This window comes from Macaca nemestrina, chromosome 3, assembly GCF_043159975.1.
Source record: "Macaca nemestrina isolate mMacNem1 chromosome 3, mMacNem.hap1, whole genome shotgun sequence".
Classification (NCBI taxonomy): domain Eukaryota; kingdom Metazoa; phylum Chordata; class Mammalia; order Primates; family Cercopithecidae; genus Macaca; species Macaca nemestrina.
This window is the reverse complement of record NC_092127.1, coordinates 4,188,757-4,215,834: the sequence shown is the minus strand read 5'-3', so window position 1 is coordinate 4,215,834 and position 27,078 is coordinate 4,188,757. Positions and strand designations below refer to the sequence as shown.

Genomic DNA, 27,078 nt, shown 5'->3' with positions numbered 1-27,078 from the left:
ACTGAAACAATCCCAGAATTGTGTTCTCAACATAGCTTAGTATAAGGTATAATTAAAGATTTAAGGACATTTGAGAGGCAACTGTAGAAAATCGACCTGGAGAGGTCATCTGGCAGAACAAAGCTGAGCTCCTCGCCACTACCATGTGCATTCTCCCGAAACAAGCACATTCTCAGGATATTGCTTTTGCTTTCTTCTTCTTGATGAGCTGCTTCACACACATTCTGTTCTCAAGAACCAACTTCCTACCTGACCTGGTTCCCATCTAACTTAATAAAAAGAAAACCTGTTTTTTATTTCATCTATAGATAAATTATGGTTCAAAATGAACTACAAGTGAACCCATGCAAAGGCTATATATATATATATATATATACACACACACACGCAAGTAAATGGCCACTCGAGATATAGAAAGTCACCCAAAGGCATCACAAACTATTTAAATATTTGAAATATAATTGAAACAGGCCTATTCTCAATGAAAAGAAGAAAAAGTGCCACGTTCCCTCTGACTCTCAGTTGCTAAATCAAAACCCTTAGAAAGGATTTGTTGGCAAATGAGTCTGTCTGTCGAGGAAACCCAGAGAAGCGCTCAAAGGGATTACAGAGTAATGATTCTCAAACTGTACTGTGTTTCCTCAGGCAACAATCTTCTAGACCTCTGAAATGAATGAGTCTTTAACCAAATGAATTTTTGTAAATATTTCTATAAACTAGTAAAAACTTTTAGAGCAAAAGAGTTCATCTTAGGAGAGTAAGATAGAGGAGAACCACAATGATGGAGCCTCTGTTCTATCAAGACACAAAATAGATAGGTTGAGCCATAAAACATGAAACCATAGGCTCTAAAATATAACCCTTACATAACATATAAAAATATATTATATATGAATATATGCATTATACATGTACTTTATATACATGTATTTTTATATAATACATATATAAAAATAAATTTTGTATATTTATATAAATCCAGCAATCCCACTACTGGGTTTCTACCCAAAGGAAAAGAAAAAATAAATTTGGTATATTTATATAAATCCAACAATCCCACTACTGGGTTTCTACCCAAAGGAAAAGAAGCCATTATATCAAAAAGACATCTGCACTCATGTGTTTACTGTAGCAGTACTCACAATGGCAAAGATATGGAATCAACCTAAGTGTCCATCAACAGATGACTGAATAAAGAAAATATGGTATATATACAATGGAATCCTATTCAGCCATAAAAAATGAAATTATGTTTTTTGCAGCATAATGGATGGAACTGGAGGTCACTATCTTAAGTGAAACAACTCAGAAAGTCAAATACTTCATGTTCTCACTTGTAAGTGGGAGTTAAATAATGTGTACGCAGGGACATAGTGGGTAGAATGACAGGCATTGGAGACTTGGAAGGGCTAGGGGTATGTGGAGGGGTGGATGATGAAAGGTTACTCAATGGGGACAATGTACATTATCTGGGTGATGGATCTACTAAAAGCCCAGACTTCACCCTATACAATATGCCCACATGACAAAATTACACTTCTACTTCTTATATTTATATAAATTAAGATACATAAATAAAAGGGTAAAGTAAACAAAAAGAAAAAATAAAGTCATTGCATTAAAAATCTTTTAAGCATTGCTTTATCATCTCATAAATATAGCCAAAGATTCTGAAGAATGATGAAGGCTTCCGTTAAAACATTATTTCACTGCCACTTGGTTCAATATAACTTGTGAAAACTTTGGTCAAGAACTCTAAACTAGGGAAACATGCAAAGAAATGCTCACTCCTAGCAATATTTGACACAGTTGATTTTTCTGTTGCATTTCTCTTTCTACAAAGAGAAATATTATTCAAAGAGAAAAAATTAGCCAGGCATGGTGGTGGGCTCCTGTAATCCCAGTTACTCAGGAGGATGAGGCAAGAGAATCGCTTGAACCCAGGAGGCGGAGGTTGTAGTGAGCCGAGATCGTGCCACTGCACTCCAGCCTGGGTGAGAGAGCAAGATTCCATGAAAAAAGAAAGTAAAGGAAAGGAGAGGAGAGGGGAGAGGAGGGAAAGGGAGGGAAAGGGAGGGGAGGGGAGGGAAGGGGAGGGGAGAAGAAAGAAAGGAGGGGAGGGGAGAAGAAAAGAAAGGAAGAAAAGGAAGGAAGGAGAGAAAAAGAAAGAAAGAAAGAAAGAAAGAAAGAAAGAAAGAAAGAAAGAAAGAAAGAAAGAAAGAAAGAAAGAAAGAAAGAGAAAGAAAGAAAGAGAGAGAGAAAGAAAAGAAAAGAAAAGAAAAGAAAGAGAGAAAGAGAGAGAAAGAGAGAAAGAAAGAGAGAAAGAGAGAAAGAGAGAGAGAGAGAAAGAGAGAAAGAGAGAAAGAGAGAGAGAAAGAGAAAGAAAGGAAGGAAGGAAGGAAGGAAGGAAGGAAGGAAGGAAGGAAGGAAGGAAGGAAGGAAGACTTCAATGTCATGCCTGGCTGTTTGTTTGACACTGTTCAAGATCTAATGAAAGGAAATTTTAAGACACACCTAGTATAAGATGCAGCCCAAATTCCAGCCAGGCCAAGGCAGCTCTGCAACTGTGCTCTTTGCCACGAATGACCCTGTGTCCTGCAGAATGAAGGACACTACAAGCAATAGCACTGGAGTACAATGTGTGCCCCAGTTATATATATGTATAAAATGCTACGGTTCCCACTGACGAGAAGGGCCTGGCCACACCCTACCCCATTTTCAATGCGTTTCCTATGTTTCTATCTCTTACTGAAAAGAAATGCTGATTATGTAACAAAGAAGCCTTGCCAATCCTTCAAAACTCCTTAACAAAGTTGAGTTCATTTCATCCTCTCCATTTCCATTATCACTCCCAACTCTGAAGCCTTTCTCCCCATTCCTCTCCTGTCCTCCCTTCTCTCTTGCCTCATATTCAGAACACAGGTAGAGCTTGAAGATCATGGCCGCTGGTAGGAAACTTTTATCATTCATTTATGTGTTTGTTTGTTTGTGGAGTCTGGGTCTCACTCTGTCTCCCAGGCTGGAGTTCAGTGGCTCAGTCATGGCTCATTGCAGGCTCAGCCTCCTGAGTCGCTGAGATGACAGGCATGAGCCAGCACATCTGACTGAAACTTTTATTCTATAACCGAAATCCTGTGGGTATACAAAGATATGGATATAAACAGGTATTACAGACTGTATTATATCATATGTGAGAAATAAAATATGTATAATTTCTCTACATCAGTAAATCAGAATTAACATGATCCAAATTCCCTTCCAGTCTTTTCTCAGTGTGTGGTTTCACAGAGTAGGACTCGTTTCTCATACACAATGCATTGTTGGTTTTTTTTTTTTTTTAAAACTTCCCTTGGAAAATACTAAAACTTTTATGCATCAAATTATTTAATATTCAGAATAATCTCACAAAGCAGGTGTTAATGCCTTCCATTTTACCCAATACAAAACAAAGACTCTAGAGAGATTAGATAAATAGCTTGTCTGAGTTTACAAGCACTACGTAGCAGAGTGAATTCAAGTCCAAGTTTATGCCCTTTCTATTGAGCTACAGTTTCTTTTTTGTCTTATAAACTTATCTCATATGTCTGATAAAGACTGCCCAAAAGGCTTAAAAATTATGATGATTTTCTTTTCTTTTTGAGACGGAGTCTCACTCTGTCTCCCAGGCTGGAGTGCAGTGGTACGATCATGGCTCACGGCAGCCTCGACCTCCTGGGTTCAAGTGATCTTCTTGCCTCAGCCTCCTGTGCAGCTGGAGCTACAGGTGTGCACCACCATGCCCGGCTAACTTTTTTATTTTTTGTATAGGTGGAGTCTCACTATATTCCCCAGGTTGGTCTTGAACTCCTGGGCTCAATCCTCCCACCTCAGGCTCCCAAAGTCCTCGGATTATAAGCATGAGCCACCACGCCCAGCCTGATTTTCTTCTTAAGTGCACAAGTTTCCCTCTTGGTGGATACACTTAACTGCACTTTAATGGTTCTAAGATACACCTTTTAACATCTAAGTCGGGATGTATCTCACAATCAAGGACAACTGACATTTGCTGTCACACTGACCAGGTGGCAACTGTGACAGACTGGTCACTGCCTACGGAGGCTTAATATGGTGATAGTTTCAGTGGCACAACTGGGCAACTGTAAGCCATTTATGTCAGGTCCACAGATGACGAGGACCTCTTGCAGAGAAAACAGAAGACCTGGCTGGGTTCTGAAAACCTCTTATTAACACGTTATTAGATCAAGAAATAATTAGCATCAAAATTTACAGAACAGTTTGTGAGCAACTTGCAGGAAGATCCCAGAGATGGCTGCAGAGCACAAACAAGAAATGCCACATCACCAGTGCTCTCCATGGCACAGAGAAACACTAATGGAAAAACATGGACGTTGGTGACTCACAGTTGAAAAGTGACTCAGAAGAGTTGGACTTTGTATGAGAAAAACATTGAAAATAACCTAACCAATTATTTCACTTCTTCTTCGTTTTCATGTATGCACAAAACGCATGTTTAAATAACCCTAAAAAGCTCTTTCCGTCAGTGTTTTTTTTTTTTTTTTTTTTTTTTGAGACGGAGTCTCGCTCTGTTGCCCAGGCTGGAGTGCAGTGGCCCGATCTTGGCTCACTGCAAGCTCCGCCTCCCGGGTTCACACCATTCTCCTGCCTCAGCCTCCCAAGTAGCTGGGACTACAGGCGCCGCCACCTCGCCCGGCTAATATTTTTGTATTTTTGACGGGGTTTCACCGTGTTAGCCAGGATGGTCTCGATCTCCTGACCTCGTGATCCGCCCGCCTCAGCCTCCCAAAGTGCTGGGATTATAGGCGTGAGCCACCGCGCCTGGCAAGTCAGTGTTATTTTTAATTAGTAGTGCTTCTTTCTTTTCTCATGGTGTGTAGCTAGCCTCGTACAGGTGATAAAACACTGGTAATTTATTTGAAGCGTCTCTTTTGTTTGGCACTCATTATTTTCAAATGTTTGCTATTAAAGATAGATAATGCTAGGCTGGGTGCGGTGGCTCACACCTGTAATCCCAGCACTTTGGAAGGCCGAGGCGGGTGGATCACCTAAGGTCAGGAGTTCAAGACCATCCTGGCCAACACGGTGAAACCCCATCTCTATTAAAAATACAAAAATTAGCTGGGTGTGGTGGCGGGCACCTGTAATCCCAGCTACTCGGGTGGCTGAGGTAGGAGAATCACTTGAACCCAGGAGGTGGAGGTTGCAGTGAGCCGAGATCATACCACTGCACTCCAGCCTGGGTGACAAAGTGAGACTCCGTCTCAAAAAAAAAAAAAAAAGCCTCCTATATTTGCAACTTACTTCTTTTTTTACTATAATGGAAAAAAATACATAAGAAATTAAAGGGTCAGGAGAAATGAATATTTTTATGGTTTTTGTGAAGAAAACCAAATTTGCACTGCTATCAGCACAGCATTCTACTTTTGCAACTGAATTAAAATATCAATATTTTAAAATATTTTTAAATTTAAAATATGAGAATATATTATTACTTAAATTAGCATCATCCTGATGGTAAGTGCTATTGACTGAAAATTTGTGTCCCACCAAGACTCATATGTTGAAACTCTAATCCCCAGTATGATGGCGTTTGGAGATGGGGCCTTTGGGAGGTCATTAGGTCATGAGAATGATCCCTATGATGGGATTAATGCCCTTTTTTGAGACAGAGTCTCGCTCTGTCACCCAGGCTGGAGTGCAGTGGTATGATCTCGGCTCACTGCAAGCTCCGCCTCCCGGGTTCTCCTGTCTCGGCCTCCTGAGTAGTTGGATTTACAGGTGCACACTGCCACGCCCAGCTAATTTTTTTTGTATTTTAGTAGATATGGGGTTTCACTGTGTCGCCTAGGCTGGTCTCGAAGTCCTCAGCTCAGGCAATCCTCCCACCTTGGCCTCCCAAAGTGTTAGGATTACAGGTGTGAGCCACCGCACCCAGCCCAGAGCTTGCTTCTTTTCCCTCTCTCTGCCCTATGAGGATACAAGGGGAAGAAGGTCACCCGCAAACCAGGGAGAGGACCCTCATCAGGAACGTACTGGGGCAGCCCCTTAATCTCATACCTCCCAGCCTCCAGAACTGAGAAATGGATGATGTTTGTTGTCTAAGCCACCCAGTCTGTGATCATTTGTTGTAGGAGCCTGAGCTGACTTGGACAGTAGGTAAAGTTTTCTATTTCGCCACAGGCGTGTTTACCAACCATATTTTCTTCTGTTAAATTTGTCTTTTTTCTTTCTTTTATTTATCTGTAGCATATGAAGAATTATATTGGCAATTTGTATGTTTCTTTACATGTAACTGATGGAAACATTTTGTCCATTATATTTCTACAAATATTTCCAGTCTATTTTATTTTCTATTCTGTTTAAACTCCCATGGCATAGATGTTATAAAATTTTAGATAGTTAAATATTTTGTGATTTCTACTACTTCACAAAAATTGAGTTTTGTTTTGTAATTTTTGTTTTTAACTCATTCATTTGAAACATATTGGTATATGATATGAAATCTGAATCTAAATTATTTGGTTTTTAAATAGCTAATTTGTTGCCCTATTTACTATTCATTTTGTTAAGTAGTTTTTCTCTGTCTAATTGTTTTGAGATACTATCATGACAATGTCTTTTTCTTACATGCAACATAAATTATTTCTTCTTGAATTTTCTGTTTTGTTGATTTTTTTTTATTTGTTACCAAACAGGTCCGGATTTTTTGATGAAAGATTTCACGTATTAAAAACACGACACAATGGCATGAAATTGAAATGAGTTTAAGGAAAGGAAAAATATAACAAGCAAACAAGAAAATAAACCAGAGGCAAGGATTAAATGGAGCCAAGAATGAAGCTAGCCACGCATATCACATCGTCCTCACAGGTGCTGAGGGCAGCCCACAGAATCAGCTCCATTTTCTAGTCGGTCATGCAGAAAAGGGATCCCTTTCAACAAGGCCTAGTGTCCTTGGGGTGAGAACAGAACAACTGTTCATAATGCATGGAGATAGACTGTGTGCTGAATTTGGAGTATTTCTCACTAGGCTTGCCACCATAGAGCTATTCTGGGATATAATGGATCAATGACTGGACAATAACCTTACAGTTGATGTAATAATTCCATGAGGATCAATATAAGTTAGTGGCTCCCCAACAAAACAAAGAGTAAATTCAGAGTGCTGCTTTCAGGCAATCTTACTATCTTGTTCTCTGTTGCATCCTCATCACCTGGCACAGTCTTGGCACATAGTAAATAAAAGCACGTTGTAGATGCTGAATAAGTATTCAGTGAATGAATGAAAAAGTAAAGTACTTAGTGGCACCACCCATAAGATTTTACTTCCTATGAAATGCTTATAACGTGGCTGTACAGCAGGTTCCGTATCAGCCCATATGTTTCAGCACTTATTTGATCTGGGGGTAGGTGTAGGAGCCCTTAGTGGAAGTTGAGGTGGCCAACATGCCCTAACACCACATCGCTTAATTTATTGTGACTCTACATGTTGCCTCATCTGATTGGCTAATCCTCTTCCATATTTTTCATATAATCCCCAACATATTTTTTCCTATTATTTAATCTCACCTTTGGAAGTTCAATTCATCACTGAAACGGTCTATTCTATTGTCTCTAGGTAGGGGTGCCCTTAAGTCCTGTTGTCCTCGGGGCAGCCTGCGTTACGCCTGAGGTCCCAGCGTCTTGGATCCTTCTCATAGTGTCCAGACTTGGATGGTAAGTCATGTGGTCACCCTGCTTGCATCTTCTGTCCGTCTTATTCATTCCCACAGCCACCATCATAGTCTCAACTCACCTCCCTCCCAGCCCCAGCCCACACCCCACACCCCAGACCCTTCACTCTCCTCCCGCTTCCACCGTTGCTTGGCGCCAACCCATTCTTCCCAGCTTACAGCCCACACCAGTGGTCCTTTCCTGCTTTGAACGCTTTAAAACACGTGTACTGAAGAAGTTGACTCAAACTGTAACCTGTTTTTCCCAAAAGTATGTCATCCTCCAAGAAAAATCTCTCTTGAGATTTTGTGCTTAATGTGTAGGAATATTAGTATACTTGATGCATTGTTCTCTGTTATTTTATGATTCTTATTTTATTTATTGAGGGATTGTTTCCAACCTGTTTTCCCAAAACGTGACCTTTCAAATTTTGTCAGAACTCCGAGGCCTCCACACCGCAAAGTCTACAGTGAACTATGAAGTTTTGTGAAGCACATTGTGTGGCTACATTAAGTACACACGGTGGCAAATAGTTGGTGTGCCTCTTACACACTTTCAGATAAAGCTAATATAGTATAACAACGTTATTCTTAAAGGCCTTCCACCTAAATTCATGTTTCATTCTCACAGCGTGCCTACTTGGCAGGCATTTTATCCTGAATAAACAAGTGAGGACAATTAAGTGCATGGGTTTTGATCTGACAACAAAATTATAATGAAAGTGGGTACTGCAGCTTTTGTCTTGATTCATAGTTATAATCATTTAATTTCTTTGTGAGACAGAACAGATTAATAAGGAAGTAAAATCTGGTATCATTTATGATATATAGTTATATTCTTAATTCTTGAAAAATATCTTTGTTGTTTTTATGAAGAACTGGTTTTGTTTTACTCAGAATTAAGTGTATCTCTTTAGGAAAATTGGTACTCAGTAATGTAGATATAAAAATATTTTGGGCTAGGCACAGTGGCTCACGCCTCTAATCCCAGCACTTTGGGAGGCCGAGGCTGCTAGATCACTTAAGGTCAGGAGTTCAAGACCAGCCTGGCCAACATGGAGAAACCCCGTCTCTACTAAAAATACAAAAATTAGCTGGGGCGTGGTGGCACATGCCTGTAATCCCAGCTACTTCGGGAGGCTGAGGCAGAAGAATTGCTTGAACTCAGCAGGTGGAGGTTGCACTGAGCCAAGATCGCACCCCTGCACTCCAGCCTGGGCAACAGAGTGAGACTCTGTCTCAAAAAAAAAATTTAAAAAATTGTATACTTTCTCCTTTTTCACGGAGGGTAAAGAAGAAATTGATTTAAGTGGGAGAAAACCTCTAGGTTATGCTAAAATCGAATGTTGAAATGCAGTTTGTCCATACATCTTAACAGGAAGAACAGTGCACACTGTTATAGAACATAAGTGTTCTGCAGTGCAGCTTGGTTGATATCGGTCAGGAGTTCGAGACCAGCCTGAACAACAAGGTGAAATCCTGTCTCTATTAAAAATACAAAAATTAGCCAGGCATGGTGGCGCGTGCCTGTGATCCCAGATACTCAGGAGGCTGAGGCAGGAGAATTGCTTGAACCCAGGAGGCGGAAGTTGCAGTGAGCAGAGATAGTACCACTGCACTCCAGCCTGGGCAACAAAAACGAAACTCTGTCTCAAAAAAAAAAAAAAAGAGTTTCTATTTTGTCACAGAAGGAGAAAAGGGAAAGGGTATCCAAAACAAGAAGCTGTCACTAGACAAAAAATCATAATTACCTTGAGATCCTGGCAGCTTCTTTTTTAGCCGTCCATTTCACCATGCTAATTATAAAGAAAAGTAAACTTACATTTTTTGCTCTGGAGAATATCAAGCAAAATATTTGATCCACTGTCTAAGCACTTGACAGTATGAACAATTGGAACTGTTAGACAACAAATAATAGCACTAAACACAAACCTTCCCATTGTGAATGTTACATAAGAAACAGCCGGATACTGCTGACATTAACACCTATTATTGTGCTGCATTAGTTTTATGGCTACAATAAACACTCCTGGATGATGAACATTTTGTAATTCAAAGAATGACTCACGGGAAAATATAGTTTTCATTTGCTAAAGTGCTGCAGGGTTGCATTAAGAAATGTCTTGCTGTGCTGAAATTGATTCCATTTGAATGGCAATTCAAAAGCTACCAGAAACTTTACAAATGCATAAGGATGTTTTGCTTCTTTCATCTATTTGGGAAAACAGAAGCAACCAAATATAATAATGTTCCTGGGACCCATTGCACAGTTATGTCCTGTTACATAAACAAGCATTACATAAAACAGAGTCATGATTAGCCTATCTTTTTATGGAACAAATAAACATTAACCAAATAAAACCAGTTTTACCAGATGGCATCCAATAAAATATTATGATTGAGGCTCATTCTGTCCAAAACTTTAAAAAATATTGCTATACCTTGATTGAGGTTGACCTAACAGACCAACATCTGGACTTTTAAAAAGATTTTAGCAAAGGAGTCACTGAGTGATTCTTTCAAGACGAGTCTAAACCAATACAATCAAATAGAATTCAGTTTAAACGTATTGTTTTCTTTGATCACAATGATTGTGTTAGAAGCTTTTCTCTGATTGCAATGATCGTGTTAAAAGGTAAGCCTGAAGAAGTCACTTCCTATTAAACATTTTCTCATTTCATTTCTTCCTGGGGATTTAATTACCCCTGATTCTGAAGAGGATGGTGACTAGTTGGTCATTGTTAGCAAGACAGGAGTTAAAGCAAATGACATCATAACACCAGGAATGTCTCTCTTTAAGATTTTAAAACTAGAAGAGATGCTCATTATTCTGGATTTTAGGATGTATGAATGACTCTTCAAAGACTCATTCATTGCAATGGTTTAGTTTGAATGTAATCCCAGGAAAATAAATTTGTTTTTGAGCTCTGAAGATCAAATATCTAAAATGCTCATGTAGAAAACATAATTTAGTCTTTATAACATCCTCATGTGGGACATGGTTAGCTCTAAATCACACTGAATTTTAATCCAATAGTGCTTCATAAGACCATCCACCTTTTTTAAGGGTTTCAGAGCACAAACCTTCAAATGCGTTCAACTATTGACATACAAAGGTTAAAAATGAGAAATTTTGAGTACAAAAACAAGTAGGTTTTAAAGCGCTCACTCTTCAGTCTGAAATTCCATCATTCTATACCTGGGTTATTTTCACAGTGGACAATAACTAGCTTGCTCTAGCTTTGCCAAAGTTGCCACAACCATCTATAAACAAACACAAAAACTGAAAAATAGAAAACAATACTAAGTTTCTCATTTTTTCTCTAGGAAAGTTAGAAATAAGTATATTTTCTCTCCTTTCAAGTTCTGAAACAAAAACCCCACTAATCGTGTATAATTGCACTGATTGTTGCTTCACTAAATCTCAGTTAAATAATTTGCTACAGTACCATTTCCTCATTCCGGTATAATTTTTATGTGCAGACTGTTTTCATCATTTCACCCTCATAAAAATATATTTTCATAACCTAGTCTACAGAGTTGCTACTCTACTCTGTTACCTTAGAGACGTCACTCAATTATCATGTTTCATAACAAGTTAAATAGGTACATACTGCAATGTTATTCATCAGCTGGCTTAGAATTTAACAGTTGATAAAGGTGCAAATATCTGGGATTTGGGGCTGAAAGGTACTGTTATGTTATTACCGTGAACGCACGTTCATTGTAAATACTGTGGTCACCCAGGCCTGAAAGAATCTATGAAGTTAACGTTATGCATTTTTTGGGTTTTGAGGTTTCTGAAATGCATCCATCATTCCTGACCAATTGACGTTTACAAACACCACGAGGCTCGACCATCAGGCAGCTTTGTTCTCACTCTCTGCACCGCCCTTGCCCTCTTCCTGTGTCGGCATCTTTATCTAACCTCTGTAACCAGTCACAATTCATTTATTATCATCTGAAAACTAGTGCTGAAACGTTTATACACAATCAATTTGTAATTAATAGGAAATGACTTTATGGGGTCGTTTGATCCCTGCTGGTGGGAGAAAGCCTGGGTTATGTCTAATGGATTTTTTCCATCTCCTTCAGTGGCGACATGTGGCAAATGGATTGTAAATGAAGACAGACTGTGTAATGAATGGCGGCACTAAAGACTAATGTGAAGGACTTTAGGGAAAACAAAAGGCTTTCATCTGAAAGGATGATCTGTGGACCAAGGTCACTCATACCACTCACTGCTCATTTTCTCATGTTATTTTAAAGCTTTTTTCGGCCTTTATACTGCTTTCAGCAGCATTTGTACCTAAGAAGTGGACAATGACTTTAATAAAGAGATCCGAATGGAACTGAATGGAGCATTTGTTTCTGAAGCAACTTTTACGGTCCTCAGTTTCATCTCAGAAGCCTCCCTCCAAGGGCACGGCCATAGATTCACATGTTTCCTCTAATGCCTTGAAAAGCATTTTCCTAAAATGAAGGTCTTGGGGACATTTTACCTGTTGGCCAGAAGCCTAAATAGTAATCAGCTCAGAAGATCATGCTGATGGCATGGAAAAAGCATTGTGTCCTCGAGGAAAAAGCTAACTATGAGGGTAGCCTGGGGAGGACCAGGAGAGTACATACAAACAGGTTTTGCTGCAGTCACACCCGGACGTTTGACATCTATTTTTCTGCTTTTCCTTTCTACATTTCTCTCATTTCCTTCCCTCTTTCCTTCTCTTTTGTCCTTTCTTCCTTTTTCCCAAAAATATTTATTGGGAATTTCCTAGGTGCTACATTTGTACTGGTGAGAAGAAAATTAACAGGTCCTTCCACCCCCACCCCCAGCATTAAGTCTAATGAAGGAGAGACATTAATAATCACTCTACTGAATGTATAATTAATTGTAAAGCAAGATAAGTGCTCTGGATTAAAAGAACGTAGCTCTATAAGAAGGTTAAACAACACAAAAAAACCTAACCCTGGTACTTTTGAAGATTTGGAATCTTGCAACCAGAAGGTTTGCAGGTGAAATAGAGTTTGAGCTGGAAACTGAAGACTGTGGTATTAACCAGATATAAGGAGGCTGGAGGAAGAAGCAGCATAAGCAAAGGCCCTGTGGTCATCAAAGGTCTATATGAACTTGTATAGGAAGAAAGCAGAGAGGGAAATGGCAGGTGGATAAGTAAGGAGGAGCGAGATCACAATAGGGTCAAGTGGGTTGGGAAGATACTGAAGGGTTTCCAACTAGGGGAAATTAGAGGGCCACTCAGGGCGCAGTATGAGTCATAGACTGGAGGGAAACAAGAATGGATGCAAGAAGACTGAATTAGGAGGAATTTCAGAGTCCAGGTAGAAGATGGTGGACTTTGATCCAAAATCATTGAAACTAAGTCAGAAAACCAGGGACCTCCGATGTTATTTGGTCTGTTTTCATCTAAAAACTGTTTCTATGGATACAGTTGTCCCACCAGGTAGCAACCAGAAGTTAGAGCTGGGAGCATGGCTTGCAGAGTTATTCGGACACGTCAGTCTCAGTGCCCGTCACACCCAAGGTCGCTTTTGAGTGACAACCATCCAGTCACCTGCCTGTGAAGCACAGTGAGCCAATTCATTACTAATGATTATCACTGAATCGATCATGTTAGCCAACTGACTCAATAGCTGGATTCTTGAAGTGGCCTGGTATCAAAAGAGGACTGGTTTGTGAATAGACAATTTGATGCCCAAGATATGACACTCCCAGCACATTCATTTGCAAGAGTGGTTCTCACTGGTGGCAATTTTGCTTCCCAGGGGACATTTTCTGTGTCTGGAGACACTTCTGATTGCCACAACTAGGGAGGTGAGAACGGGCACCTGGTCTATGGAGGAGAGAGATGCTATTAAATATGCTACAGTGCACCGGCCAGCTCCTGCCTCCCCCAACAATTATCCGACCCCAAACAGTAACAGTGCACAGGTTGAGTGTACAACTCGCCAAATCCTCAGCATCTGCAAAGGGCTGTTTTTTGTATGCTAATGAGTTGACTCACGGTTGGCAGCTCCCGGGTTGCCACAGGGATGGGGCTGGGTACCAGAAAGACCAAGCCAGGATTAGAGGGTTGGGACTTTTGGCCCCACCCCAACCTCATGGGAGGGTAGCGGGGCTGAAGGTTAAGTGGATCACCAACGGCCAACGGTTTAATTAATCATGCCTATCTAACAAATACTCTGTCAAACCCCTGAGGACAGGGTTTGGGAAGCTTCCGGGGAACTGAATACATGGAGTTTCCTGGAGAGTGGCGTGGCAGGGAGGGCACAGAAGTTCTGCACCCCTTCCCTCATACCCTGCCCTGTGCATCTCTTCGTCTGTATCCTTTGTATCCTTTTCATGTTTTCTGAAACAGGGTCTCACTCTGTTGCCCAGGCTGGAGTGCAGTGGTACAATCTCAGCTCACTGCAACCTCTGCTTCCCGGGCTCAAGGGATTCTCTCTCCTCAGCCTCCTGAGTAGCTGGGACTATAGGTGCAAGCCACCATGCCTAGCTAATTTTTTGTGTTTTTTATAGAGACAAGGTTTCACCATGTTGTTCAGGCTGGTATTGAACTCCTGGCCTCAAGGGATCTACCCGCCTTGGCCTCCCAAACCGCTAGGATTATAGACATGAGCCACCACTGCTGGCCCATAATATCCTTTATAGTAAAACAGCACATATTTCCCTGAGTCATGTGAGCCCCTCTAGTAAATTAATCAAACCCAAGAAGGGGGTCATGGGAACCCCAGCTATAGCCAGCCGGTCCGAAGACAGGTTATTCAACCTGGGGTTTGTGACTGGTATCAAACATTGGGGAGAGGCAGACTTGGGACTGAACCTTCAACCTGCTGGATCTGACACTATTTTCAGGTGGACAGCATCAGAATGGAACTGAACTGGGGGACACTCCACTGGTGTCTGCTGCCTGATGAGTGGGGAAAATGCCCCTGACATTTGGTCACTGAAGTCTTCTATGTTGATTGTCATGGTGTGAGAGCAGAGGAAAAACAGTTTGTGTTTTTTCCACTCAGATTAAGAAACCCTGACTTTCAACGACAGAACTGATCAAGACTTCCACGTAGGATGAATATGGCAGACAAAGGAAAATTCTTAGCTTCATAATGGAAATACAGGAGAAAAGTGATTTTTCTGTGAAAGCAGCTGAGGCGCATATTCGAACAGTATAGCCTGTTTGGAATAGATTGGGTATTTACTCAACCAGTGTTCACTAGGCATCAAAAAAAAGACAATACCTAAGGTGTTTTCACAGATTCACTAATCGCCAACATTTCTTTGAATGTAAAACATCTTATAAAGATTTTTTGTAGAAATTAAATTAGTAATTTCCCAAATTTGACATGCTATTTGATTCTGTTAGCAGATAATACAACCAATTTTTTTGGTTGTTGTTCATATGTTTTCGTGGCTACAGAGCTGGAGAAAGAAATGTTATGTATGATTAAAAAAAAAAAAAAAACTTTGGTTTAAATTGTTTGTGAGTAATCTCTCTCATACTGATGTGCTAAGTGGCTTCTCTTTGTCCCTCCAGGTCACTCTCCGTCTTCTCACCAGTGCCCAACTGACTGATCCTTAGAGATGCTGTCAACAGATGCATCTACCCTCTGGCTTCAAGTTGAGTTGGCCAATGAGGGGTGAGAGCAAAGTGAAGTAGGGGGTCTTTATTCACCCAGCCCTTCCCTAAGAGGTCACCACGGCCTCATGGTGGCCCCCGTGGCTCATGTTAGAGAGACATTTGCGTAGCTCTCTGTTTCCACTCACCTCTTCCAGCCTAGGGTGGGAACAGAGCCCCTACAATGGCTCTTGCATTTCCCTTATATCATGGTCACAGCACTGAAAATACTCTCATTATTAAACTCTCACTGAAGAAGTGTTCTAATTGAATTGGACTATTTTGTGCTGAGAGTCTAATGAGTAGAACTTATCTAATGATGATGTAAATGTTCATGAAGATTTACAGTTTCCATGTATGATCACACAGCACATTACAGTGGATACACAAATGATCTGTATAATATATCCATGTAATTGGAATGAATCCACAGATGCAGCACTTGATGTACAAAAATCTTCACAAAACCAAAGCGTAGGGCAGAAGAACAGCTTTGTAACTCTTTAAATTATAGATGATTCCAGGCATCAGTGTAGCATTTGCACAGCTCTCTTAGAACAAGGGACACTGGGGACTCAGGAAGAATCAGAACTCTTTTCATGAATTTCTTTAGTGCAGTCAAGTTCCCTCTTTTATGAGCCAGCATAGTTAACCCATCTTCTAAAGAATTCGTTCATTACCACTTACATAGTTCAATTGCCAGCTTGTTTGGAGATTGAAAAATATCTCTAAGATACTTTATTACATAAGTGTTCTGCCTAGAAATCCCCAAAATCTTGCTCTTCCTGCTGTCATGGGAGGCACTGCTGAAAGCACATGACATTTGCAGTTGTGGGCGTCTCCGTGCTGTGGGATGACACCAGGCTCCTCATCAAGATGAAAGTAGATTCAAGTCTCCATCTTAGCCACTTCCTAGATCTGTGATTATGAATAAACTCCTTAACCTTTCTGAGCCTTAGTTTCATGATCTCTGTAATGAGAATAATACTATCTCTTCCCAAGCATTTGATAATAATTAAATGAGATGATATAAACTGCCTAGACCAGTTTTTGTCCATTGAGGTTTTTCTTTCTTACTTTCTTTAATCTACTCTAATTTCACCTCTGGAAAAGTAGTCAAAATGAGAAAAGTCAAACCCGCATCAGAAAAGAAGCAACTTGACACACACACACATGCAGTTAACTCACTTCACCAAGATATGTCACTAAATTGACATCACCAGAAATAGCTGATACAATGGCTTGCTTCACTGTTTATCAGTAATCTCTTCATCTTCTTTCTCCTTTTTACTTCGCTCGTATCTTATTACCCTGCTGTCATCTTTTCAGGCCATGCATCTCTGGGAAACCCAGCCTGAAGTGGCAATATATTTGATGCTTAATAATATATGGCAGATGACATAAGATACCGGCTTTGCAAAATCTACCACTATTCTGAACTATCATACAAAAAAATTAGTTTTCAGTATGCCATCTTTCTTTTAATCTTCCTCAATAATAGGAATAATCTTAATATTTCCATTTAAGAAAAATGCAAGCTATATGTTATTCCCATTTGACAAAAAATTATTCTAAGAGGAAACATTAGGAAATGAGTTTAAAAATAGCGGTACACAAATTTGATTCTACGTCAAATGGTTTTAAATATAAAAGTAGCATAATCGTAGGGTCATAAATCTAAATGAGGGTATTCAGATATTTAAACGGTTTCTACAGGAGAGGACTTTAAAATTCACTCTTTCTCCAGATCTTGAATGGCCAGATAAAAATCAGAACTCCAGGCAGTTCCCACCATCTCTGATGTGAGCTCCTATTTTGTGTGCCGGATGACTTAGTGGACACCAGGGGCAGATCAATTTACTGTAGCACAAGGTGTCTCTGTCCCAAGGCTTGTGTACTTGCATTTGTGGCAAGTCCAGTCCTATATTACACATCTCCTCTGGCTGTAACTGGAGACAGTTAAGGTACAATAGTGCTGAAAGAAGTGTACTTTTCCAGCCAGGGACCTTGTAACAGATCCTGCTTCATCTTGCATTGCCATACAAAGCACCTCCATTCCATCCTTCCTAAAAGTGCTTCAGCGACTGGAAGTGGAAAAAGTGGAACATAACAGAGTGCGTATATGCCTCAGAGTCTAGCCATCCAACAGTCCTAACTCGTAATTTAAATCTTGCATGTTTTTACTTTTTAAAAAATTTGGCAACTCTAAAAAAGTTTACCTGAAAATAGTGTATCTGTGAAATTTCACTCGTTTCCTTCAAGAAGCTAGGATTTTCAAAGACTGAATACATTAAATATTGAGATTTAATAAAATTAATTTTGCTGATACAAAGGAAAAGTGAAAGAAGTGAGAGAGAATACTACAATTCTCTCTCTCAGTGATAAGTAAATGGTAACAAAAGTCACCTGTACAAAGTCACAGAATGCGATGTCATAAAGATGGGTCATCCAAATGCTTTCCAGTGATCCGTTCAATAAGATGTCCCGTCATGAAGGTTCGAGAAGTGAATAGGAAAGAAAGTTGTGGACTTCTTCCTTTGATGGGAGCCCCTCAGCACATGAGAAGCAGAGGGCTGATACTTTCCTTGTCAATTAACCAGGCCGCTTCCCCTTCATGAGCAAGGAGCGGAAAGGGGCAAATCAGATAGCTCATGGCTTAAGTTGTTTGCATTACGTGTAGGTTTCGATTTTCCATGGTTCCCATTGTCCCAGGTCCCAGGGTAGACGTTAGACAGCTACCCTTTAATCTTTTCCTTGGCAGCTTTAATCTCTCTCCACTCAGCCATTTCTAAATTGGGGATGACATCAATACTGTGAGGATTACCTAAGCATATCTGAAAGTATGTGACAATCACTCTAGGCTGTTTTTTATAATGTGACTTCAAACCGAATCTGTTATCGAATTGCTCAAGTTAACCATCTCCTGATAATGGGTTGTTTATGGAAGTGAAGACGAACAACCCAGATGCTTTGCAATGGTGGCTTTAGAAAAATATTTTATTAAATGGTTCCCTATTATCCTGGAGGAATATGTCACACAACAAAATATGGAGAGAGAGGAAGAGAAAAAAAAATGGAATGTATTTTAATTCATCAGGAGTTCAAGACTAGCCTGGGCGATACAGCAAGACCCTATCTCTAAAAAAATAAAGAAGGACGAAGTAGAGAGTATATTTGTGGGAAGATACAGGTTATAGAGATCCTCAGTTCACAAAGCAATGGATATTTACTTTTCCACTCTACAGCCCTATCAGCCAACCACAACACTGGCTGCTATTTTTAGCCAGTTCTTTTCTGCAGGATGTCTGCAAGCCTTCCGGGATTTCAGAGTGATCCTTCCGGTCTTCTTGAAAAAGAGCAGTCTTTCATTCCCCAACATTTCAAGTATCAACACACTTCAGCACCTTCACCTCCACAGATTCCTTTATTCAGACTGCCCTGCTATTGGAGCTGCCTGTTACAGAAACACTGCCAATCACGTAAGCCACACAATTGTTCAAAACACTGCCTCACATTGGGAAAACAGGAGTTGTTCATTTCATGGAAAGCATTCTTCATCTCATGAATGGATTTAGTTATCAACATAGTCCTTTCATTGGTGAGCCCCTGATTTAGTTACAATTGGCACAGCTCTAATCAGGCACATGGTAGCTGTGCGTATGGTGAAGCACTGGCTTTCAGGAGAATTCATTTAGCTTTAACAGTTGTGGTTAGCATAACTATGTGGTTATCTTCTATTGTAGAAAATAATTCTAGGACATAAATTTGATTATCTTCTGGACGGTTGTGGATAATAGTGGTCCTCTCCCCTTCCTCTCTCTGTCCCAGCCCTCATTGGAGTGCATCACTCAAAATGATTTCTAGTGAACTAAGGAAGAACACACTGGGCAGAGCAGCCCAGGGTCTTGGCTCTGGCTCCGGCCCTGAGCAAGTCTCTGAACGCTCCCCATCCCCAATCCTTCATGGATGGTTCCTTCTAGCTCTTATAATTCAAATTCATAGGCACAAATCACGGAATTGAGCCTCAGAAATGAATCCTATTTCAGGGACTTTTCTCATTTCTTCTGGAACACATCAGATTTGCATAACCTATGTTTTTTTTTATTGAGAGTGATATGACATTCTGCTTTCCTTCTTGTTTTATCATTCGTAATTAATGACAACTATTGGCCTACTTTCTCCTTCATGAAATTATAGTGATTATCATTTCCTTTCCTTTTTCTTAGAAAATCTTTTGTAGACTTTCTGTATTTCTTAACATTCAGCAATTGTTATAGTTCCCAGAGTGCTTTATGGATTACAAAATGATTTCATTTAGCTTTTCCTTTAAAAATTGACATCCTCATATGGCAGATATTATTCTCATTTCTAGGTGAGGAAAGGAAGATCTAGGAAATATAGTAACCCACTTTAGTTTCCATGCTAGTAAACTGAGGGAACTGAAACTTGAAATTCTTATCATTTGACTCCTAACTCAAGCAGTTAGGACTGTACAGTTAGATACAAACTCTGAATGAAGTTGTCTAACTAAGAGGCCTTTGGGAAACCTATTTAGTCTCTCTGAGCTTCGGTTTTCTCCTCTGTAGAATGGGAAGAATACTGGCTAAGTGACAGTGAGGTTGTGAGGATTAAAGGGGATAATCTTTATGGAGGGAGCTCCACACAGAGCCCAGCAGATAATGAGCAGACACTCCACAAAGGTGTCTGGTCCCATCTTCTATAGTCTTCCTTGTCTCTGTTGTGGTCAACCTTGGATCTATGCTGCTTATGCTGGAAAAGTACACCTGCATCCTTTGCTGAGTAACTTATTCTTTTGGATCAGTCATATAATACTTAAAAAGAATTATTTTAGAGATAGGGTCTTGCTTTGTCACCCAGGCTGGAGTGCAGCGGTGCCATTATTACTCACTGCTCAAGCGATCCTCCCGCCTCAGCCTCCTGAGCAGCTGGGACTGCAGACACACCACCATGCTTGGTTAAGCTTCTTATTTTTTAATTTTTATTTATTATTATTATTATTTTTATTTTTTTTTTTTTTTGTAGAGACAGGGCTTTGGTATGTTGCCCAGGCTGGTCTTGAGCTCCTGGCCTCAAGCAATCTTCCTGTCTCTGCCTCCCAAAGCTCTGGGATTTGTGAACCACCGTGCCTGGCCTAATACTTTTTCTATAGACCTTTGTATACTAAATTTGTGAAACTCTACTTGCAATCTGATTGGCAATGAGCACTCCTTTCCATGTGATGATTACTCTGGAAATGTAGGCTCAACAACTCCCTATATTTGTAAATAAAGACACAAAAGGAGAGAAACACTTCTCCACAACGTCATTCCTTAGATACATTATCAGGGTTCTAACATTAAGAATTGTTAAGAGATGCTCAATCAATAACTGACCATTCCTTTGTGAAGTGTATTACTCCACTAGAATGGAAGCAGCATGAAAGCAGATCTCTGTCTCATCTGTTTTGTTCTTTATCTCCAGGTGGTACAGCAGAGCCATGAACCCAGGAGGTCACAGTAAATATTTGTGACATGAATGAATGAATGAAATGAGTACATGAACTGGCTGAGTGCTCTGTGGGTGCGAGGACAGATATACAGAGATACACAAGATGCTCTCCTGCCTTCAGGGAGCTTGCAGTCAGCCTCAAGAGGTACAATTTACAAGAAAAGAGGAGTACTCCACACTGCCAGGGAGTGAGTTTGTGATGTTCATTAGTGCAAAGGGAGGGAGGCTGCCTTAGAAGTTTGGGGGAGCAAAAGTTCACTGTGGGGGCAGAAACCTCGCTTTGCTACAGGAGCTATTAAGAAATTATTTTAGGCAGATAGAGAGGAAAACGGGTCCTTGACAAGTTTTTGTTTCTTTTAAAGTAGCTCGAGAAACATTTCTTGCCTAGCAGGAAAGCCCCCTCCGGCAAGCTTTGACATGCAAATGCACGCCATTAGAAACTGGGTCCACCCAAACAGGGCGATTCCCCCTGTCTTTTCCGGGCCCCCACAAGTACCTGGCAACATGGCCGCTCCCACATATCCCCACGTGCGCAGAACATCATGGCGCCCGGAATTTGCATATTAAAAGCCAGGGTGGGAGGGCCAGTTATTTCACGGGCTATGTGAATGACATGCCTGGTCAAACCAATCCCCTGTGCCCTATGCAAATCAGACACCGCCTTCTCCTATAAGCAGCCACTTTTCTGCAGCACAGCGGGTTTTCTCTTTGTTCCAATCCCCACTCCCTCCGTCTCTGTACTGGGGAGCTGTTTTCTTCTTCCTTCCTTCTTTCTTGCCTATTAAACTTTTCGCTCCATAAAACCACTCCATGTGTGTCCCTATCATTAATCCTTTCAGTGTGAGACCAAGAACCCTGGTGTTCCTGCAGTCATGGGAGCCGTATCAACTTGTTCCCACCCCAGTAACCACTCTGACAAGGCTTTTCAATGAATACACACAGCATTAAAACAATGGCCATATTCAAGCCAAAAAGTTGCCACTGATTGAGTTGATATGAATGTTGAGACCAAAAACACAAAAACAGCTTGCCATGATATAAGACGATGGTTTTGTTTGCATCAATGACATTCTCATTGTTGTATTGTTATTTAATATTGTGATAAACTGTGATTTGGTGAGGCCACTTTGGACTTTTCTCCTTTCCTATGTCCTCTAATGCCACTGGTCCTTCAATATGGACCTGTACAGCTGGGTTTAAAATTGACAAACGCATTGTCTTAAGAGTCCTAGTCCCAGAGGCAGAAAAGGACGTGGGGGGTGGTCAGAATTATAATTAGTGAAAGAAAGGGACACACTTTACAAAATAGCACTTTTCTTTCTAATTTTAAAGATGAAAGTACTCAATGGATAACTGAAAAACACAGAAATATATTTTTAAAATGCATCTCCCCCAGAGATAACCATTACAGTAATTTTTGCTTGCATTCTTAGTATCATAGTCACATTCAAAATATGTATGAGACGTGTATATTTGTTCATGCCTATTTAAAAAGATACATTTTGGAAATATGTGATGATGACTGTTAAATGTCAGACATTTCACTCTACACATTTCGCTGAGTGACAACTGTCAGCACCTGCAATGTATCTGTAGGGAAGGGGGAGGCGACTGGAGAAGAAAGCACACAAGATTACCTCCTCGCAGGGTTACGATCCAATGGGTCAAGCAGATGTTAGACCCAAATGAAATTTTATTTACAAACTATATATGCAATATTGAGTCCGGGTGCAGGGTGACAGGGCACTATAAGAAAGAACTAACTAGGGACTCAATCCGTATCACAATCCTCTCAGACTTAAGCTGAGAGGTCAAAGATAAGAAGGCAGTTCTTCGATGGAACAGAGGAGTGCTGTGTGGGAGGGAAGGATTCCAGACACAGGCAACAGCACACACAGACTTGCAGGAGCCGCACCACCCTTCCTGGAGTGCAGAGAGCGAGATAGAGAGTAAGCTGAAATGGAGCTGGAGATCAAGGCAAGGACTGTGCTATAATAGTGCTGTGGGCCAGGGTTGGGATCTCCCGTGAAACAAATGGAGGGCCTGATGGCTTTTAAGCACAGGAGTGGGCGTGGTCTCATTTACATTTTAAGCACAGGAGTGGGCGTGGTCTCATTTACATTTTACGCACAGGAGTGGGCGTGGTCTCATTTACATTTTAAGCAAAGGAGTGGGCGTGGTCTCATTTACATTTTGAAAACGACTGCTGTGGCTGCAATGCCAAGAGGGTCGTGGTAAGAGGCCACAGCATAGTTTCCAGGCAAGAAGGCATGGTCTGTCGAACTAGCATGGTGGCAGCACAGGTAGAGAAAAGTGGATGAGTTTAGGCTGAGTCCTGGAGGCGGTGCCTTGTTGCCTACAGACTATGCGGCTGTATGAGGGAGATAAAAAAGGAGAGAGGGGAATCAGACAATTTTTGGTATCTGGCATGATCATCTCAGGGGTGATGGAAACACTCACATATAAATGATGGGAGTAGATCTGGTTGGAAAGAGTTTAGTTTTGAATATGATGAGTTTGAAATGTTCAAGTTGTGTGTGTGTTTTTTTAATGGTAATGCAGAATTCTATTATAAAAGCCAATTTTTAAAACACAAGTATACTACTTCTGGACACAGTTTCTTTACATTTTATATTAGTATAGTTTAAATACTGTTCTGATAAACATCCTATAGATTTACCTTTGCCCATATCTCTGTTTCCTTAGGAAACATGGGAGGTTAACTGACACATTTAAAAGCTTTTTGATGTGGCACAAGGATCTTTATTTCTAAGGAAGTGACTTTTATCACCACTTTTGAGCACGTGGGCTCCCCTTAGAGACTCATCCATTGCTGACCCTGACATTAATTATATCAGTTAATCCTAATCACGAATCCTTAACCAGCAGAAGAAATCTAGGATAACACTGTATAAGCCACAAGCCAAGGAAAAGTCGAACGAAGAGGATTTTACACATCCTTACTTTCCTCCTTCTTATTGAATCTGCCATGCTATTGTAAAATCAAGTCATTTTATATACAATATATATGATACCACATATTATATAAAATATATATTATACATTGGCCTATATTATATATGTGAATATTATATGTATATAAAATATATTCTTATATATAACAATACATTTACATATACAAGATATACATATTATATATAATATTATATATGTTTATATATAATTTTTGTTTGGTTTTCTTAACTTATAAAAAAATTTTGAGCACTCAGTCCTTTTTTTTTGTTTTTTATTTTACTTTAAGTTCTGGGATACATGTGCAGAACGTGCAGGTTTGTTAATAGGTATACAGGTGCCATGGCAGTTTGCTGCACGTATCAACCCATCATTTAGGTTTTAAGCCTCGCTTGCATTAGGTATTTGCCCTAATGCTCTCCCTCCCCTTATCCCCCACCCCCTGACATGCCCTGGTGTGTGATGTTCCCCTCCCCGTGTCCATGTGTTCTCATTGTTCGACTCCCACTTATGAGTGAGAACATGCAGTATTTGGTTTTCTGTTCCTGTGTTAGTTTGCTGAGAGAGCACTCAGTTCTTAACCAAAGGCTCCCAATTAAGTATGTGAAATATTAGTCAAAATTCCATTACCTCTTAATTTGAAAACTACATATATTTAGTTACAAAATAAAAGCCCAATTGCTTCTAATTACCTATATTGATGAAATAAAGTTTTTATGTCGTTTCTACTATTCTTTCCTTTGGTGGTTTAATTTGTCAAATAAGTCATCTTTTCCCAAAAATGAGTCTTGATTATTTTGACAGTTTTTCTTTTCAAAGCCCTTATAGGTACTGTTGTTATATGGTGAACTCTCAAGAGATACACAAGTCCTATCATTTTTTATCACCAACACTGACGTCTGATTTGTTTTATTTGGTATGTCACCTTCTTGATTTAACATAAATTGTTTTATTTTCTTAATTTCTGAAAAATACTCATATTTCTGATTTGTTTTCACCGAGGACCTCCTATCCATTTTTTCCCTTCTACTTTATCAAAAAGGACTGAGGTCTCAGATGACAATGAGAATATCTGAGTCACTTATAGAGGGCAAGAAGAAGCATAGTAAAATATTTCTGGCTGGGGGCAGTGGCTCACACCTGTAATTTCAGCACTTTGGGAGACCAAAGCAGGAGGATTCCTTGAGCCCAGGATCTCAATACCAGCCTGGGCAACATAGAGAGACCCTGTCTCTATAAAAAATAAAAATGAGTTGGGAGTGGTGGTATGTGCCTCTGGTGCCAGCTCACTGGGAGGCTGAGGTGGCAGGATCACTTGAACCCGGGAGTTTGAGACTGCAGTGAGCTATGACCCTATCATTGCACTCCAACCTGAGTGGCAGAGCGAGACCCTGTCTCAAAAAGAAAAAAGGAAAAACTATTTCTTCTTTGTCTAACTCCCTGAACAGAGAGAAAAACTACCCTATAGACAGGTCTGGAGCACTGCAGGAGAGTCAGGCACACGGGGCCCCAGGATCTCATGGATTTCATGTATAAGAATGTTCTTCCTTCCTGCTTTCTTGAGGGATCATGCCAGTATCTTCAAAGTCTAAGATGCTAGGAAATCATGGGCAGTGTATTGAAATAGGGGGCATATGCCTTAGATAAAGACATCCAAACTCTCACGGTAACAAACTGTGCTGGCCAAAGGAGAAACTACTGTCTTTCAGTCCACGAGTTTGCACCTCCTGGTTTATCATAATTATAGTGATATTCCTTTAAACTAAACATTTGGATGGAATCTTTTTCCGCCTATAGAAAGAGAAATCACCCTTATTACAGTGGTTTTAAAACAGCAGTTCACACAAGAATCCTATAGTGAGCTTGTTACCACTGTGGGTTCCTGGGCAGTGCCTCACAAGATTTCCTGGTCTGCAAATCTGGGGTAAACATCTTTGAGACAGGTGGCCCAGGCTTCCACAAGTGCTGCAGGGATTTGGATTCATTCCAACCAGTTAACACTCAGAGGGTGTTAATCCAGTTCGGAGAAACTTCAAGAAATCAATCTCACATGATGTAGAAAGATTCAATCTGTAAATCATCATAGCTCTTCTTTCCAAAGTCTTTTATAATTGAGTTTGAAGCAGAGTACAAGCAAATATCTCATTTGTATGATCCATCAAAGGTCAATCTTTTTTCATGAAGATAGCAAAGAGGTTTTTTGTTGTGTTTGTTGGTTTGTTTTTTTGGTTTTTTTTTTTTGAGACAGAGTCTCACTCTGTCGTCAGGCTGGAGCACAGTGGTGCAATCTCGACTCACTGCAACCTCCGCCTCCTGGGTTCAAGAGATTCTCCTGCTTCAGCCTCCCAAATAGCTGGGACTATGGGCATGTGCCACCAAGCCCAGCTGATTTTTGTATTTTTAGTAGAGATGGGGTTTCACCATGTTGGCCAAGATGGTCTCGATCTCTTGACCTCGTGATCCACCTGCCTTGGCCCCCCAGAGTGCTGGGATTACAGGCGTGAGCCACCACACCTGGCCGCAAAGAGATTTTTAAAAGCCTGACTTTGGGCATGAGTGACACTAGGGGTTGAATTTCATATTCTGCTATTGACCGGGATGAACTTGGGCAGTTTGCTTCACTCTCAAGCCTCAGCTCAGCCATGGATAAAACGGAGATAAGAAAAGAAATGACTGCACAATGTGGTTGTGGGGAATCAATGAGGCAATGTACAGAAAGCGCTTTACCACTATGCGTGGCACACAGGAGTGCAGAACAAATGTGTACGTGTGTGTTTCTGAGACGGAGCCTCGCTCTGCCGCCCAGGCTGGAGTGCAGTGGCCGGATCTCAGCTCACTGCAAGCTCCGCCTCCCGGGTTCACACTATTCTCCTGCCTCAGCCTCCCGAGTAGCTGGGACTACAGGTGCCCGCCACCATGCCCAGCTAATTTTTTTTTTTTTTTTTTTTTTTAGTAGAGACAGGGTTTCACCGTGTTAGCCAGGATGGTCTGCATCTCCTGACCTTGTGATCCACCCACCTCGGCCTCCCAAAGTGCTGGGTTGTGCATTATTTTTGTCACTACTTTTCTACAAGAATAGAACATGATGCTAAAAACATATGAAACTGGTAATTCTGCACTTGTTTTCAGGGATGTTTTAAATAGTCACCTCCTCATCCCCCAAACATAAGAAAACCCTACAGAATTATAGTTTTTATTATTTTATGTTAGTGAATAAAACTTGTATCTCTACTATA

General features: G+C 40.5%; 1 protein-coding gene across 5 annotated transcripts in view; it reads right to left on the bottom strand.

Annotated features, from left to right (window-relative positions):
- LOC105466558 (sorbin and SH3 domain containing 2) overlaps window positions 1–27,078 on the bottom strand; it is a 379,599-nt gene that overhangs the window by 327,012 nt on the left and 25,509 nt on the right. The window lies entirely within an intron of this gene.